We start from the raw sequence: 18,553 nt of genomic DNA, 5'->3' as shown, positions 1-18,553 counted from the left end.
TGGGCATTTCCAACAGCAGCACCTCCATCTCTGCAGGTGCCACCACCTTTGCTGAAACCAGGGAGGACCTTCAGTGGTCAGACTTCAGGCAGTGGGCAAGGGACCCTGGCATGGGCAGTGCTGCCACGAGGCTGGAAAGAAGGCAGTTCCCACCTCCTCCTTGATGTCCCCTTGCAGACACCCAAGCCTTTTGATACCTTTGCTCAGACAGTCCCACAGGGCAATGGGCTGCAGCAGAGGAGTTTGCTCAATGCCAAACTCTTCTCTGGTGGTCCTAACATGAACAGGGCCAGACTTGCCCTGCCCTAGGGCAGGCTGCTGGTCAGGATGTCACTTGTCTCCTTGTCACTTGTACTTGCATGAATGTTTCTTTTTTCAACCAAGCAATAGCTTGGGAAGCTCCCTGCTCCCTGTCACACCTTGAATGAATATTTTCAAATCAGTGCTGCAGCTGATGTTAGCAAAATGGCTTTCATTTTTACATTCTTCATGGAAAAAAAGGGGTGTGTGTATGGGAAAGGGCAGGCTGCCAAACTACAAGTCAGATCAGGGGAATGTAACAACAGGACTTAGATTTGTAGGATTTAGGTTAAATGGTAACAGCTGAATGAGCAGGGATGGTGTCAGGTTCCCGTGACAGGGAGAAACAAGCAGGTTGTGTTGGCTTCTGCAGAAAAGCTGGCGTGTCATGGAACAGCATCAAAGGTTGGGAGCAGGAATAAATGCCACTTTTCCTGCCTAGTGGAATTTGGACAGGGTGACTCTGGAGGCCCCTTTGTGTGTCAGAGGACTGGTGGCACCTGAACACTGGTGTGGTGTCATGGGGGTCAGTTGTGCCAGAGGATGGGATGCTCTTGTGAGAAGCACCATGGCCCGGAGATCACCAGGCATCTTCTCACAGGTGGCTGCATTCATGACTTCCTTGCCCAGGGCAGGTATGAGTACTGGGAGGTTTTTCCACTGTTTAGCACTAGAGGGATCCAAATTGCCCTGCTACTGCTGCCTCCCTCCTCTCCACCCATAGCAGTTCTCTTCAATTTCCAGACCCTGAAACAGCAGCAAGGTATACTATCTTTTAATCTGGGCTGGCAAAACCAAAGGTTTAAACATGTAAGTCCCCCTTCAGAAACCATGCTGTAATAGCAAACCTGACCCTTGCATCCCTTGAAGGAGAAGCAGAAGTCCCCTCAAGCTGCCCTTTTTCTGGCTGAATGCAGCCCTTCCAGTTTGGTGAGGTGCCCCTTGAGTGCTGCATATCAGCCCTGCTCTATTAAAAGTCTGCTTTGAATGCTTGCCAGCTAGAAATCTGAACTGCTGTTTTGCTCCTGAAGCAGCATGCAGGATTGATCAGGGGTTATCTCCTCATCAAATACAACTTTGAACATGAAAGGGAAGAGGGGCATGATATTAAGTGCTGCAGCTCTCATGGCTTATTGGAAGTGCCTTTTATAGCTGGGCACAGGTTTAGCGACTCCCCACTGGCCACTTGTATTTGTCTGCACAGATAATTACAGGGCTGATACAAGTTATTAAAGAGATGGTGTTATTTCTGTCATAGCCATCAAAGCTGAGGCGTTGGTATTAACTAATACCCAACCTATTATGGCTTTCCTAGGGATCCTTAATGATTATGCTTTCAAAGGGGCACTATCTGCAGCCAGGAAGGTGCCTCTTAATTGGGAGCAGTAAAGGAGCAGAAGCCACGTGGCTCCAAAGTGGGTGTTACCCTTTGCAAAGCAGAGCTGTCCGGATCCGCACACACCAAATGCCCATAGGAGAGGAAGGGAAGCTTGATATAAAAGTGATGCTTCATTAGAAACGAGCATGGAGTAGCCATGTCATCTCTTAGGAGGCTGAATGAATGTGAGCTCACTGTGGGACAGCTGGTGGGACAACTCCTGAAAGTTTTGGGATTTTTAAGTAGGACTTTGGGAAGGAAATTGCATGTTCTCCTCCGAGGTGTCTCTCAGCTGCGTGTTAAGCCGTTTGTGTTTGAAATAGCTGCAGTATCTTAGCCTGTGCCTTGGCCAGTTGTGCCTGTACTGCAATACCCCACATAACCCTTTGCTCTCCCTGGCTGATGTGCCAAGCCCTCTCCCTGCACCAGCAGAGTGAGGTTCCCAAGGCATCCTGCTCTTTGGAGAAGGTGGTCTTGTTCTGTACCCCCTGGCTTTGGAGTATAATGCCCCTCAGAGCAGATGGCTGTAGTTTGGCTGTAGTAGCCAAACAATGAATTTTCCTCATGGCACCCCCAAAGTGTTTCCCAGGGCTCGGAAGCCCCAGCCCCTGCCGGACCAGGCACCACTCTCAGCAGCCTGGGTGACAGTGGCTGTGTGCTCCCTGCAGTGCAGATCCCCAGCTCTGCTTGCTGGGCAGGATAATGCTGCGTGGGAAGGCAGTAAGACACAAAGTCTATTTGTAATACAGATTCTGTTCAAGCCACACTGCGGCTGGAGATCTGTTGTACCCTTTATCCTTTGGTCTGGACATATCAGTGTCAGCTCACACAACGAAGCTTTCAGCTCCCACAGGAGGCAGGGGAATGAGATGGACAGGGCTGGAGGTATGTCAGTGCCACAGCACAAAGCTATCACTGTAAGGAAGCATAAAGGCCCCACTAGTGCTGACCAAATTCATGGCAGTCCTCTGCTACTGGCAGCTCCCTCCCCAGCCGCCTGATGCCGAGGGGGAAGATGATAAAATTTACCAGGTGGAGCCAGTGACATCAGTTATCAGCTTCTGGTGCATGACATTCCCAACCCGTGGTGGGACTGACAAGGGCAAGGCTCAGCCATGCAGAAACACACCTTTACTATTGCTTGCTTCTAGCCTGTGCACCTGGAACAGAACAGTGCTAGAGGACAAAATCACCTCGAGACTCTTCACTAAATTAGATGTAGAGTAATGTTTGGGTGTGACCCTAAATATGTGTCCCTCTATTTGAATGGAAGAGAGCTAGTTAGTAAGTCTGGGTGCCTTGGAGGTGTGAGGGTTTCTGGGTATAGTTTCATGTAATTCATTGTCATGAAAAACAGCAGATCTATCTGGCCCTTGAAAGCATTTTGTGTTTTTCAGTAGGAGTCTAAAGAGCTGGAGAAAACACCCAAACTGAGCAGGGCAGGGACTGAGGGTCATGTTCATATTTGTGCTGGTATTTAGTGAAGTGTGATGGGTGTCTCAAAAATGTCTTTCAAGTGTGCATGATTATGTGCCCTGTCTGCCTTGTCTCCAGTATATGTTTTATTCCTACAGACCCTGGGTAGCAGAAGAAACTGAGTGCTTAGCCTTGCTTAGCTGGGGTCTGTCCAGATCAGCTTCTCGTGTTAGCACAGCCAGTAATGTGCTGGAGACACAGCTCAAAGGCTGGCTCTGGGTTCAAAACTGGCCATATGCCACAACAAGCAGTTACTGGGTAACTGCAGATGAGACAAAGAAATATGGCCTGTCGTCCCCCTGAAGTGGTAATAAATATTTCCTGGGCATATTGACTGCCTCTGCTCTTTAACTTAGTAATGGTGATGTGTTGGTTATAATGTTGATCCTTAGTCATGCAATTCATCCTCTGGGAATATTTGGTTGTTCGTGTGGTTGAACTTTTGGGTGAAATCCCATCTCCTCAATTTCTTTGTACTGCCTCTAAATATTTTACAGGTAATAAAAGTCAAATAGTCTCTCCTCTTGATCTGAGACAAGACCTTCCCTATGGGATCTAGCCTGGTGAACCACTGGGAGATCTGTGTGGAAAAATGTGTGTTCAGCCCACCCTTACACTAACTCCTTGTCCCCCGCAGGTAAATCTTGCAGGGGTGTCTTCCCAGCCCCTCTGCCGGCAGAGTCAGACTAGACCACAGCTTGTTTCTGATGGAAGCAGTGCTGGCTGTGGCTGTAGCTCACCTTCAGGGCCATCCATAAGGACTCTGAAGCAAGTGACCCTGCTGATGCTGTAGAAACTCTCTTCCTCTCCTTCCTGACCCCCTTAAAATAACAACTCTCCTTAGTGTGCCTGGCTTCCTCAAAAATCAAGTTGTTGATTTGTGTTTATTGAAAGTGCCATGTGTTAAATTGTGTCCCTTGCTGTCTGAGTGTTGCAGGCTCGGCCAGTGGCAGTGCCGCAGTGTTAGTGGAGAGGGGAAGATTGATACTGCTAATTAGCTTGGCTTGTATCCCAGGGACATGAAGTGCCACTGGCTCATTGAAGGTCCAGCAGAGTATGTCATAAAGGTAATAAAAGGAGAAGCTGCACTTAAACCTTTGCACTAAGAACTGTTCAGGGGAGCAATTCAATAAAATCCTACCAGAAACATCTGTGACACACAGGACTGTAAACTGTAGAGTTTCCAGGTCACAATTCTTTGCAGGGCGTATTTTGTCAATTAGACATCACCTTTGAACTCCTGTATGAGGGGGCTGTGACTGTTGTAAGTGCTTGAAACCTGTAGCCACCAGTCTCATCTCAGGACAGCTTTTTCTTGAAGTCCAGCACAGGTTTGAGGGTAAAGGGGAGAGCATGTTGCAAACAATAGAATCAGGCTTTTTCTCAAGGCAGTATCAACCCCCCACAAACTCCTCCTTATTGCATACCAAAGTCTGCTTCTCACTGTGCATGGGCTGTCTGATACTAGTTCCCACTCCTAGTACCAGCATCTCTTAATTCTTATTGCCTGTTGCACCAGGCAGTACAGCCTGTGTTCAGCAAGCAACCCACCAAGCTCGGGGTGAGTCCTGTTGCCGTTTACATCATGCAAAGCAGGAGCATCTTTCCTCCCCTGCTGGGAGAAAGCAGGGGTGGAAAACAGTGTCTCTTGGTTTTATCTAGGATTCGTCTAGAGTTAATTTTTTTCTGTGTTTTGGATTTAGGATGAGAATAGCATTGATAACACACTGTTGTTTTAGTTGTTGCTAAGTAGTGCTTAACTCTGAATCAAGGACTTTTCAGTGTCTCATGCTCTGTCGCTGAGGAGAGGCACCAGAAACTGGGAGGGAGAGTGGCCAGGGCAGCTGACCTGAACTGGCCAAAGGGATATTCCATACCATGGAATATCAACCCAGTATATAAACTGGGGGGAGCTGGCTGGAGCTGCTGATCACTCCTAGGGGACAGGATGAGCATTGGTCAGTGGTGGTGAGCAATTGCATTGTGCATCACTTGTCTGTCTGGGGGTTTATTCCTCTCTCTCTGTCTTTTTGCTGTCTCCAATTGCATTACAATTATTAATATTATTATTATTATAAATTTTTATTTCAACTGTTCTCATCTCAGACTCACAGGTTTTTCCTTTTTTTTTCCCCCAGTTCCCTCCCCCATCCCAACAGAGGTGGGGAGAGATGGTATGTGAGTGGCCGTGTGGTGCTTAATTGCCTACTTTGGTTAAACCATGACACAGTGTTAAACCAAGGGATGCTTGAGGATATGGAGACCTTTTCTTTGGTTTGCTGCTGCTCTGTTGCTGTGAGAACCTGCAGTCTGGAGAAAAACCAAAATCAACGAATGAGAAATCCCATACTTTCCGAGCTTGAAGGAAGAGCTCTTGGAAGGGTACTTCATTCGGGGCATTGACCTTTCAGAAGTACAAGGCATTGAGTGCTGCAGTAAAGATGATAACTAAAATGCCTTAAGACAAAGTTTAGGCCAGCTGCATCCCCTGCAGACCTGTCTGTAGTCCTGCACAAGGAAGGAGCAATCAGACCAAGATTGCCAACAGACTGTTTCAATGAAAAATGGGACATACTCACCAAGGGAAGTCTTGCCCAAATTCTTCCAAACTCTAGCTTTTCCCCAGCCCACATTTAAGAAGTTTAAGTGTTTCAGTCTTGATAATTCCCTCTTTCTTGTCCACTTTGCAGCTGCAGCTTGAAGACTTTGCCATGGAACTTAGCCTGGGCTGCATTTATGATGCAGTTACTGTTTGTTGTGAGGAAGAAGAAAACCAGCTGTGTGAGCACTAATTGTTTCAGACTTAAATTAGAAATCCTGTGGAAACAGGCATGCTTTATCACCCAGATATGCTGTCTGGTAACATGGTACTCTGTACCCCTGGAACGGTTTCTGCAGCAGCCTTGAGGCTTTGTCCTTTTGTCTTGCCCGTCATGATGGCCAAGTGTGCCATTGGCACAGGAGATCCCACATCCTGATCCAAGGTCCTGCTTTCCCATAAACAGCCTGCTGCTGTTGCAGGGCTGGATATGGGAGCATGGCTCATGTTCTGCTGCAGAGCCAGTGGAGTGCACAAGTGTGTGCTGCTGCATCTGGCCTCAGCTCTGCATCACTCTCTCCCAGGAGATGATGAGACAACCTTGCTCTATGTCACTGAAATAGACAACTGTTCAAAGAAAGGCAGAGTGAAAGGATGGTTGTTGGTGGGAGTTTAATCCTACTGAAATGGATTCGTAATAAATTGAACTAATTCTGTTGGAAATTCATTAATGAAAAACTGCTGGCCTTTCTCTCCCAGACTTTCGGAAGGAAATATTTTTTAATTCCTCACTTTAAATCTGCTTCAGTTTTATCAATATAAAAATCTTCAGTGAAAGAAATGTTCTTCGCTTTCTTTTTTTTTTTTTAATTCCTTTATTTCCAGATGTTCTTCCTCCTTGGATGAAAAGAAAGCATGTTGTAATAGCCTGTCTTTTTTCAAAAAACAGCTTCCAGGCACCACGCTCACTTTTGCAGAGCTTGATATTTATTCTTGATGTGAAAAGCAATCTTGTGCTCAGAAGTGAAGATATTTGGACTGAATTCTGGTTAGCTCTTCACAGACCTCTATGTCAACCAAAAACCAGAGTAGAGTGATCAGGGGCTGGTGCTCTTTCCTTTTTACCAAATAAGTTGGGTAAGAGGCTTGAACTGTCTTGGGTTTGCCATTGACACGTGGTCTTTGGCAAAGGGTTCTATTTTTTCCATCCTTCTATTTTTCATTTGCCCTGTGTGAAGCTGTTTTGAGGTGGTAATTTAGTTGCATGTGTTTACCAAATGCTGCATGACTATTAGCACTACAGTCCCAAAAACAAATCTGGTTTCCAGTGGAAAGGACTATTTAAGTTGGGGGAACAAGGCTGACAATTTTGGATCTGGAATTTTTCATGGGAGAGCTTTCAGCATCCTGGAGCATTTCCCTTGATGCTTTCCAGCACAGCTTTGCCATCAGAAATTCAGATTCCAACAGGAAAGCTCCTGTGCAATAACGTGCAAGCTTCCTATCCAGCTGCAATTATGCGGCTTTCAGATGTTGAGTGAATGGAATGCTCTCAACAGGAAGAATGCCTAGCAGCTGCTCTCTAGGTCCTTAACCTGGACATGTAGACTCTCCTAGAAAGACTTTGCTTGCCATGGTGACAAATTCAACTCTCAAGTGTGGTTTGTTGGTTTGGAGTTCTGTTCTGCACAATGAGCGGCATTCACACTGCGTGTTGAAGATTACTTGTAATTCCTCTATAAGAAAATTAGAATTGCTTTTATGTACAAGTAGCATAACTATAGTAGATTAATTCTGGCTGCTCTTGCTTTCTAATCAGAAAGTCGCCAGGTCTCTATGGTTTGGGGTTATTTTAGAAATCTATTTTAACTAAAGGTGCTTACAGGATGACATTTCTCATCTTAAAAATACATTTTCTTGTTCATTCCTGCAGGTAATCTCTGTGAATGCTCAGCTCCCAAATCGGTGCTGAATTCAGGGAATACCATGCAGGTACATTTTCAAAAGGATGGGGAGAATGGCTTTAGAAGGTTTAGAGCCTGGCTTGCTTTTGTTCATTTGTTAGTAGAGAGGTGCTTGCTGTGTCTAATGATTTCCACATCGTCTGCAGCTATTCTTTGATACCTGAGTTTATTTTTCAGGCTAATCCTGCTGCATTCTGTCAAGGTAACTTTAAAACAGAATAGTTACTTGTAGCAGAGCTCCCTTTGCTGAGTGAGGGAGGTGAATCAAGTGCTTCTTTTCTTATTCTCACTGAGAAATGAGATGACTAATATCTGCTAGCCGAAACAAGTAGTCTTGTTAATTCTGTCACTCTGATATGTCCCTTGAAAACCCCACTACAGAGGAGAGCCTTGAACCTGGGGACCAGTCTGCTATTGTTGCTTTCTACTTTCGTGAGTGTGTGCCCGCTGCTGCTTGAGGAGATGAGCAACTCTTCCCCTCCAGAATGGGGACTTGGTTTGAGGGGACGAGCCAGAGTTATTGACCCAGTCAGAGCTAACTCTTACTTCCTTTCTCTTACAGAGGAGGCAGGAAGAGAAGGTTCAGGATTAACTGCACCGATGTTGCATCTGAAGGATGTCCCCTTAGGTAAAGAAATTAAATTCGGCTCAGTTGATTTGGTCTGAGGCTCTTTCCTTTAACATATAAGAGGATTATGCATTGAGGCAGATGCCTTCTGACCTCAAGTCCCCTTTCATGCCCTTGTGTGGACGAAAAGTGACACACAGGTACTCCATCACTCATTATCCATACCTGTGGGACATCCTCTCCATTCCAGTTGCCTGCACTTTCTACTGGGAGCAGGGACATGGGGTAGAGTATGGGAGAGATCCTCTTTCAGTACCTGAGCCTCACTTCCTGCCTGAAGGAGCTCCTCCTTAGGATTTAAGTTTTCATGCACTGCTTTTTCCTACCCCCACTACCTCCAGACAGAGCAGACAAATTTTCTCTCTCCTGCATCTTTGGCCTTGCTACATCCATGGTGTGAGGTTATTTAGGAAAACAAAAAATTTGCCTGTGAAAGTATAGAGAGTTTTCTGTCTCTCTTGCAGACACCTGTGTTTTTTCCCCAGTGGCTCCTCAGTGACTGTTCAAACACGTTAGTGGGGCTGAGGGGGCTGTCCTCACTGCTGCCCTGAAGCTACTTGGAGATTGCCAGTGTGACAGGGCTGTCACCAACCTGCTCACTGTGTGTGGCTGTGAGCGTGACCAGCATGTTCCCAGGCCCCTCAGCCTTTCTCCCCATGCTGTGCACTCCCCTGCTCCTCCAGGCTGGGGTCAGGCCTATAAATTATATTCACACTGTTTTATCCTCTGCAAGACCTTTCTTCTGCCCTTCCTCCATGAGCACTGATTTTCAAGATGGGAACAGTTTGGTCTTCCTTGTAGGAGATCCATTAAAGTTAATTGGACTATCTGCTATCAGAGCCAGAACTGATGCAACACAGTTGTCACAGTGAGAAGCTCTTGCTCAGCAGTCCTGGGAATAAGTGACTAATTAGAGAAGAGCCAGAAGGGGTGTGTGACTGCTGAATTAGGAAGTTCTATGGCTGGCTCCAATATGTTTGCTTTCATCATACAGGTCCAATAAACCCTTGCACTGGACTGTGACAACAGGAGACCATTGTAGAGCTCTAAAAGAGTCAACAGAACAGGTAAAACCAAAGCAATACCATTCAAAATGCTGACTTTGGTGTATTTGACCCTGTAATATTTCTCAAAACAGATCTATATGTACAGATAAAAGTGTTGGCAGCAAGGCAAAATGACTGATAAGTAGCACAGGCTGAAGAACGAGAAATGAAATCCAGTCACTCTGGTTTCATTGAGCTAACTTGCAGTATAAGGAAGTATGTTTTATACCTGGTTCTTACTACTGGCAGTAAAAAGCCTTAAAATCTAATAGAGACAACTGTGTATCCTCAACATCTTACTCCCTTAGTGCCAAGCAATATATCTGTCTATAAAAACCTTGCTGACTCCTTCCTAATGGGGCAGAGGAATAAATATATGTGGGAAAGAAGCTCAAGTGACTCAGGCTAGGCTTCTGCAAAACCTTAGCGGCTTGTATTTGCACAGTGAAGCCTTCACTTTAGTCTCAGGAGGTCCATGTAATCTGTCCCAGTAATCTCAACCGAGTGGAGAGGTAGGGATTTGTTTTTCAAAGTCCTTGCACCTTTTCAAAATTTCTTTTCATGGCCTCTTTTGAGGTTGGTCATAATTTGTGGGATTGTTTTTCCCTCTTCCTTTACAAGTATCCTTTCAGGCTGCACTTAAAAGGCAGCTTGTACCTCTCTGCCCTAGTCACAGATGAGACAGGTGAAGACTACTGTGGTGCATCCCCCATTTGGCATGCTGAGCTATGACTTCAACATTTCTCTGATGCTGCTGAAATTACATTCCTGTCAGAAGTATTTTCTTCTTCTGCCCAGACCTAACCTCAAATTTATTTCCCAACCAGATGGGAGCTGAGCTAGGCAGTTGCAGCAGACGTGAGCACCTGTACTTGAGAACGAAGTCTGTGAGATAAATTAATACTTCAGTTACCCTGGAGGGATCACTGCCAGGATGCTTTGTGCTGGCTTTGTTTCTGTGGGAGGCCAGGTCTCTTGTCAGGTGAAGTAAAATTAGAGGTGAGTGCTCTTGGAAGTGTCTGCATATGGACAGATGTCTATGGATCACTAAGGGAAAGGGACTGGAGAGAACTTGCACTTGCCAAAGCCCATCTATGATCCCAGTGAAACACTTCCCATTGTAGCTTGCTTGGAACTCTTTTTCACAGCACTCTTTTGTCAGGATAAACTATGACTGGTATTGCTTTTATAAAATTCCTGTATTCAGAGCACTGTTGAAGAACTGACTAATCTCTCCAAAATCACAAGGCAAGGGGGTAAGAGCAGCTGAGTAAATAAAAGGCAAAGCAGTTCTGACTGAGGCATTGTCAAGCTAAAATGTGAGTTCTGCTCAATACTGCAGTCTTATGGTGGACTAATAAATTATGTCTAGTACTAAAGAGCACGCTTTAATCATATTTTGTCTGCAGCCTGTGCTCAGTCTTCACTCACTGATAACCCAGCGTTTAAATCAGTCTCTTCATTGCAGGCTGCCGCTGAGTCGCACCACTAGCTCTGTTCCCAGTTCCTGCAGGAGGCCTTTTCTGGGAAAATCTGATCCCAGCAGTTCTCTTCTTACCTGCAGCAGTGCAGAGGCCAAATGAGATCACTGTGAGTCCTCTCTCTTGATTGCTAGGATGGTTCTGGTGGCCCTTTGGTCTGCAACATGGGAAATGGACCATTTACACTTTATAGCATTGTCAGCTGGGGTGTTGGCTATGACAGCCCAAAGAAATCAGGCATCTATTCAAGGGTAGGATTTTCCTGGACTGGATGGGACTGCTAAAGAAACATGAGCTGTCTTTATCTGAGATGAGTCCTGGATATAATGCCTGTGTATAAAATATCCCAAGTGCATTGGGGTTTTGTCTTTTTGCCTTTTTAAGGCAACTTAAGACAAAAGTAAAAAAAAAAAAATCCAGGTGATTTTCTCCAGCAAGTGTCTACTTCCTCCTTTTCCTCATACCTTTCCCCTAAACACAGCTTACCAGAAATTAGAATGGGAGTTTCAGAAGCATAAGACTTGTGTTCTACACTTCTGACTCTGAAATTGAATATAATCTTTGGACAGATACTTTTCTCAGTAAAAAGCAGCTGCTTGTGAAAATACCTACCAGCCCCATGCTTTGATGGGCAGAAGAGTTTGGGAAAATGCTCTAAACTGAACTTGTGCATTCATGTATCTAGATCTAATTAGCACCACATTCAGAAGTCTGCAGGATAAATTTTGCCAGAGAAAGAGTAGGATATGCTAGTGAATAAGCACTGATTGCATGAAAGTGATGGCATCTTACAAAAAGAAGAGGCCCCTGTTCTTAAACTGAAGGACTCTCATACAGAGAAATGGGGGCAAAAAACCTGTTTGAAGTACTCCACGTGAACCCGGCATTGTCATACTGCTTCCCTGCACCAGCTCACTCTCCTCTTCCCCAGAAGTTTCTTTCCTGCTGACGCTACTCAGGTCAAGGTGACTTTGGCTTTATAGTTGCATTGGCAAATGGAGAAATCCACCACTTCATCTTGGGTAATCGGAAGGGATTTGAGAGATTTCAGAAAGGTTCTAGATAGCTTCAAGTCTCTTGTTTTACATGTTAAACTAATTTGTCATTCTAGAGAAATGTTTCACTTTGGCTCAAAGTAGTTGCACTAGGAAACTGCTGATGCAAAACCTTTGTATTCCAGAGCTTTATCCCTCCTCCTTCCCTGCATGTGCACACATAGAGCCAAGCATATTAATGAATAGGCGCAATTGTCCCATGTTGCATCTTAACAGGAAAAACCTAATCCTGGACTGAGTGTTTGTGTTTCTGCCCATCCTACATTTTATCCTATAGCTGCCAGCAGAAAATGGAATATTCTGCTGATATTAATAAATTTAATCTTTTTTTCCCCTGCCTGCTGAATAAAATATGCCGCAGTTAGGAGCAGGAAATTAAAGTATATATTAAAGAAAAGAGCATGCTGTGGATCCTCTCACAGGTCAGATGAGCACTTGAACTCTCCTGCTTTGTGCTGCAGTTGCCTGTCTTTCTTCCTTGTGGCATCTTCCTTAGTCCCACACTGACCTAACAGCAGTGTTAGTACAGATGCTGACTAAGGGGGAACGTTCTCCTAAGCTAAAACCAGTCAAAACAGAACAAGTCATCATTGTATGATAGCCAGGCCATCCCCACAGATAAGCTGGGAGCTGGCTGGACATCCCCTTGGATCTGACACAACTGGCTGCTGACCACTGACTGAAGGCAGGAATGGCTCTCTGGCCAGGCAGCCGATGCAGGGAATTGCTCAGCTCTGTAGCGTAAATCTTTCTCAGAGGGGGAGGCTGTGGCAGTGCACACAGCTCTCACATACACCTTCATACAAAAGGTTCAAAGCCCTGAGGGTTCTTTGAGTGAGATACTGACTCAAAGTTGCAGTATACAGGTACTTGGCTCCTTTACCTGACCTTTACATGATTGGCTTCCTATTGCAGGAAGTAGAGGAGCAGGGATTCGTTACCACGGATGCTGCAGAATCCCCTTGCAGAATGCACTTGGGTATGCTGCTTAATCAGTGTGTTCTTTCTCTCTCTCTCCCCCTTACCATTCTTGAAATTAGGTACTGCTTTTTTATCTTCCGTGTTTTGGGCTGACTCTCTCAGGGCAGAGAGAATTACTTAATCTCTTATGCACGTACTTTGCTTAAACAGAGCTGAGGTTTTGGATGAGACACTGTCAGCTTGCTGCTGCTTCTGAAACACAGCAAACAGCCTTGTCCTACTAATGTGCCTCCTCCTGCCTATTAAGCCTCTAAATGTTTCTCCATATCCAATACTGTGTAGGAGGAAGGATGATGAAAAGGCTGAAGTACCCCTGAGTTGCTGGGTGACATGAGCTTTGGCAACAAATTGGAGACTGCAGTTGCTCACGAATTGAAAAAGCAGTCTGTTCAGGAGGGATGTGCTACCGGCACTGCTCACAGCCTTGTGCAGTAGCCAGCGGGTTAGCAGGCAGTGTGTGCTTTCCTCTTCTTCCCACTGGCATTCATGCTGGTGCTCCACAACATCACACCACTGAGATAAAAATAGGCCCCCCGAAGTGGTAAGCAACAGGAGGTGGGGATGATTTCTCTCCACAGGGCAGTGCAGCACAGCCAACAACTGTGGGGACATCATTAGCACAGCAGCTCCAGGGCTGGTTAGCAGAGGCTGGAACCATGCCAAAGGCTCTTGCTCACCCTGAAGCAGGCTTTTCTCAGCTGATCTGCACGTTTTTGGGTGAGCTTGAAGCCATGGCAAGATCAGTAACCTGAATGCAAAAACAACTCTTAAAATGAACCTAGAGATGAGCCCTTGTGGCTCAGCCTGTTGGGCTGTGTCATCTTCCAGACTGCAGCACCCATGCTACACTGGTGTTCCCTGCTGTCCCCTGATGCCAGCACAGGGACCACGTCCTCCAGCAGTGTTGGGTGTGTGCAGGAGCCCTTGTGCAAAACTGTGTGATAGTCTAAGTTAAAAGCAATGAGTCAGTGGTGGAAGAGCTCTGGATGCTTTTGAAGGCAACTCTCCCTGAGGAAGGGCACCCTCCCTGTAACCCAGCTGGGCTGAGCTCTCTTCCACTGAGGGTTAAGGCACGTACCCTGTGTTCCCTCTCACAGGTGCTGCTGTGCAGAGCTGTTCACACTGCAGCACCTTCTGCAGGAAGCAAATGTTCCTCATCTTCTGGACTGGAAGGATTTCTACCCAGCAGGAGGGCTCAGCCCTTCCCTCCCTGCACTCTGGGTATCCCGTGCAGTACAGGGAGACACGGCATGGTGTCAGCATCCCATCTGAGCAGAGAGCTCATAAAACCTTGGTGCGGGAGGGAGCACACTTACACAGAATTTAAGCTGCTCTGCAGAGGGTCTGACTTTAAAAATTGCTGCCTTGGGAGGCAAACAACCCTATTATGCTTGGTACTAAAGGGACACTCAGTTCTCATTAGTGATCTTGTTTTCTTTCCTCCTGCTCTGTTATAACCACTCAGATGCTTCCAAATATTTCCCTGTTGATTTGGTCTCTTATTTAACGAGTGCTGAATCTGAGTGCACTGTGTGTACATGAAGCTACAGGCTAAGCCTGCTCTCCTGTGTTTCTGGAGAATCAGGGACTTCATAGACAAAAGTGTAATATTTCATAACTCTTCTCAAGAGCTGGTCACAAGGTCAATTAGAAAAAAAAATTATATTTCTTCCTCAGTAGTGAGTGAGTGCTTGAGTTTGGTGGGTCTTTTAGCTCAGGTATGTGACCAGCTTGGTATCTGTTTCTCTCTTTTCCGGGCATTGATTTAAAGCACAGCTCAGAGCAAATTTCAAGCAAATCTACTTTCCTCTAAGGCTCACCCCTTTGTGCTTATAGCCTGTGCCTCTGCCTGGGTCTCTGAGGTTAAGGCAACAGGGCTGCCTTGTGATCATGTACACTTTGAGAGCTCCTGCAGGCTTGTACCAGCTTGAATGCTGAACCCTAAGAAATGATCCAACTGATGGGAATGGGTTTTAAATATTTATATGTATAGAGAGAGAGATGACCTGTGTAAGTTAAGTTTTTTACCATTTTGGCCTTTCCAGTGAATAACTGTGCTCTTGCTAGTGATATCAGGATCTTCAGGCTTCTACGAGGTCCAGTAAATACTGGGGCAGGAGAGGAATGGGTTTAAAAAATAAGAAAAGTAAACTAAATATTGGAAAACCATTTGTCATCAGCTTTATTGACCTGCTAGATTCTCTTCAATCACGGGTAGAACTGCCAGGTTTTGTGGAAAGCTCTTACTGTCTTGTCTTAATGCTTTTATCACTGCAGTGCACATTTATCCACAGAATGTCCATCAGAAGTGGAGCTAGAAGAGCCCCAGGGATTATATCTACTCCTTCCTCATCACATTACATAGGAAGCACAGACTGCTCTTGGATACTCTGTCTCTGAAGGGCATGGCAAATACTGTTGTAAAGTATCCGTCAATAACATCATCACACTGAACTGCCAAGAGGAGTTTCTTGGGATTTATGAAGAGAGTCAGAGAGGAAGAAAAGATCGAGGTAACAACAAATGATCCAGCTGAGCACACTCAGTCCTAGAAATTTCCCACTTTCGCTCGGGCCAGTTCCAGAAAGCCCCAGCTGCACGGCTCTGATGTGTTGGCAGCCTTAAGCCAAGCTGCGGAGCCCAGGCTGTAAGCTTGGCTGAAGACCTTAATCCCTGTGTCAGTGTGCTGCATTGATCCAGCAGGAGAAGAGCCCCTTAGGGCCTCAGAGAAAGTAAAAGAGACTACAGAGAAATAAGCTGTGATGTCTGGGCACCCCCTGTCCGTATAAGTGACTTGTGACTTTCTGTATTGTCAGCTTCATTTTCAAAGGTAAGCCTGCATCCTCCATATCCTCTGAGACAGTGGTGGTACATGATTTGCCTCTTGGGGGTGGCATGGGTGACTCTGAGGCACTGAGGGATCTGAGTGTGAATCTTCACGCCAGAAAATGTACTAACTACCATGCAGAAGGCTGCATTTTCCTCACCTTGACCCTGCTGAGGTGCAATCCCATCACTGAGACAGTAGTCTATAAACGCAATCCACAGATTAAAAGAAAGCTAAATAAAAAAGAAAGTGAGAACTTGAATGCTGCTTGCTGGAAAGTGAAAGTTTCTGGGGGCCTCTCTGTCTGCATGTGTACAGGATGCTGTGCAGTTAAGAGTAAAATCTTGTTGGAAACGCAGTGAGGCAGGCAGCAGGAGCACATCAAAGTAAGTCCATTTCAAACTACGTGGAGGAAATGCTTTTTGTTTCCTGTTTTAAAGAGTCTGTTCACAGTGTAGGGGGAAAGGAGAAAGGGGAAAAAAGTGCTGTGTCAAGCAGCAACTGGAAACAAAGGGAATTAACTGGAACTTGTTGGTGCAAAAGGTAAATGGGGAAGGGGGAAGTAACGAGAAAAGAGTGGGGAAAAACTCCAGAAACTTGATCTTGCAGAGGTTTTCTTGGATATGCTGAAGGTGTTCCTACTCCCAGCATCTTCTCCCAGCATTTCACTGTGGGTTTTTTTCTTTCCCTCCCTCATCCCTCTTTATTCTCTCTCTGTATGGGTTTAATTTATTGTGTTTGCAGATGTTATGCAGAAGAACTTCATCTCTGCAGGTCTCCACACTGATTTTCTGGTAGTGTTCCAGTTTGGCCAAATTTAGAAATATATCCTCTGAGAGAAGGCACAACCACCCCTTCCCCCCCAGGTTCGGGAAAAAATAAATTTTCCTCGAAGGAAAGTGAAGGAGATAAAACTATTTATTTAACAAACACACGGGAAAAGGAAAATAAGGCTAAATAATAAAATGTTTCATTGTGGAGGAAAAAACCTGGGGAAGTGTTAAGAGTCCTCCCTTTGGTCTCCTCGGAGCTGGGGCTTGGCCCAGGGCCAGGCCCTCTGTGCCCGGTGGAAAGTCCTCCCGATGTGCTCTGAGGTTGAAAGCAGTCCAGTAGAAAAGGGAGAAAATCCGGAATTCCAGAGAAGGAAAAACAAAGTCCAACTCTCAGTCTCTCTCTCTCCAGAGAACAAGAAACTGAAACAACTGGCCAAAAGCTGACTGGAAAAGCAGCAAGCTGGGTGCTTCCTCGCTCCCCTGCTGCAGCTGGGAAAAAAAACCTGCTATCTCTGTGTGACCTTGAACAAGCTGCAAGCTGCCCTGAAAAAGTTTTGCTCAGTTTTTTCCTTCCCCCTCTCAGGCTCAGTTTAGAGGCATAGAAAGACACAGAAATTAATTTCTGGGCATAGGCAGCAATGTGGGATACACATCATAAGGTCACCCCAAGACAGGTAGACAAAGTGTGGTGGAGAAATCCACCACCAGCCTTTGCGAGTACTGCAGGTGAATTTTAGTGTATGTGTTTCTCCAAAAACTTTCAAACCTGTGATGCCTCTGGAGAAGGTTTTTGGATAGCAACTGTTCTGTGTAGTAGTTCTGTGTCATCCTGTTAACATCACAGCAGTGCTGATGGCTACTGCTCTAGAGAAGAGGCTCTTCTGTCTGGGTGTAGTTGAGGGCTATGTGCGTGTTCACTGTAGCTCTCAGATAAGGGGAAGAAGCTGTTTTTTTCCTTGACACTTGGACAAGAACACTCTTTTGTTACCAAATGCAGTAGTAATGCTTCCTGCTGAAGACTATTAGGGTCCCAAGCTGGAAGGATAACATCCATGTCAAGCTCATCTCCTCAGGAATTTTTGGGACATTGATAGGTTTTGTCCTATCACATGCTAGGAATATTTTTTCAGTATTTTTCAGTATTTTTTTTCAGTAAGAAAACACCCACCAAATCTACAGTTCAGCATGTCAATTAACTGATTTGGGAGTGAAAGGACAGGAGAGGGGAAAGATAGAGGATATGCTAAGGAGCTCTTGGAGCACGCCACAACTATCTTCCTCCAAGAGCTTATTTGTAAGAGCACACAAAAAACTCTCGAAGTATATCTATTACAGCTTGAGAATAGCAGTTTAGCTATCATAACTATTTACATGCGGTACAGAGGAAAATACTATCAGAAATGGGGCCATCAGTCAAAGTTTTGCCTGAACAGGAGTCTCACAGACAGCTCCCTGAAGCATCCTCCAGCACACAGACTCACTGCTATGTAATAGCATTTGTTATGGCTGGCACTTTTTCAGGGCTGGGTATATTAAACTAGATTCCAATGTCTATTTATGTGCCAACATATTGAAACAGCCTGTTTTCTCCTTTATTTCCCCCCCTCCTTCTCTAGAGCTGGTGAATAACAGAAGTTTGTGGGTGCCTGTCTCTAAATTAAATTACTTTTTCCAGAAACGAAAACATAGAATTTGGCTTTAGTATCAGAATGAGATAGAACTTTAGAATGATGTTAATGACAAGGGAGAAAGAGCCTGGAAAATTCAGTCAGAAAGTAACCAGAAAACAATTTAGTGTGCATAACAGAGGAAGTACCTATCAGTGGAGATGCAGTAATGGCACAATGCTGAAGCTGGAAACAAGGCTAAAGTGCGTTTGAGTTTTGTAGGATTATAATGAACAAGGCCTGGCCTGGTAGCATAGGATTGTGATCATTTTTCTAATTGGTTTGCTATCTAATTGAACACTTCCCTCCCCTCCCCCCCCCCCCCCCCCCCGATGAACTTTTAAAATGAGTATTTTAAGGTTTTGCTCTTCAGATGAGTATTTTAAGGTTTTGCTCTTCAGACTGTCTTAACTGTGATCCGTGTGTTTCCATTAGGGT

The 18,553-nt window shown here is 45.3% G+C and overlaps 1 long non-coding RNA gene across 11 annotated transcripts in view; it reads left to right on the top strand.

Moving 5' to 3' along the window:
- LOC138104177 (uncharacterized) overlaps window positions 1–18,553 on the top strand; it is a 37,022-nt gene that overhangs the window by 6,481 nt on the left and 11,988 nt on the right. For 4 of the 11 annotated variants that reach the window (XR_011147967.1, XR_011147961.1, XR_011147970.1 and 1 more), the window contains exons 2-6: window positions 8,220–8,285; window positions 9,280–9,352; window positions 10,159–10,330; window positions 10,800–10,921; window positions 15,143–15,678. This is a non-coding gene — a long non-coding RNA (uncharacterized lncRNA). Of the gene's footprint in view, window positions 1–5,292; window positions 5,936–7,626; window positions 7,686–8,219; window positions 8,286–9,279; window positions 9,353–10,158; window positions 10,331–10,799; window positions 10,922–15,125; window positions 15,679–18,553 lie in introns of all 11 variants that reach the window. The other 7 variants (XR_011147968.1, XR_011147966.1, XR_011147971.1 and 4 more) reach the window with 7 other exon arrangements.

The sequence above is a fragment of the Aphelocoma coerulescens genome, chromosome 1A, assembly GCF_041296385.1.
Source record: "Aphelocoma coerulescens isolate FSJ_1873_10779 chromosome 1A, UR_Acoe_1.0, whole genome shotgun sequence".
NCBI classification, from domain to species: Eukaryota; Metazoa; Chordata; class Aves; order Passeriformes; family Corvidae; genus Aphelocoma; species Aphelocoma coerulescens.
Note: the sequence above shows the minus strand (reverse complement) of the source record. Positions and strands in the feature narration are given on the sequence as shown.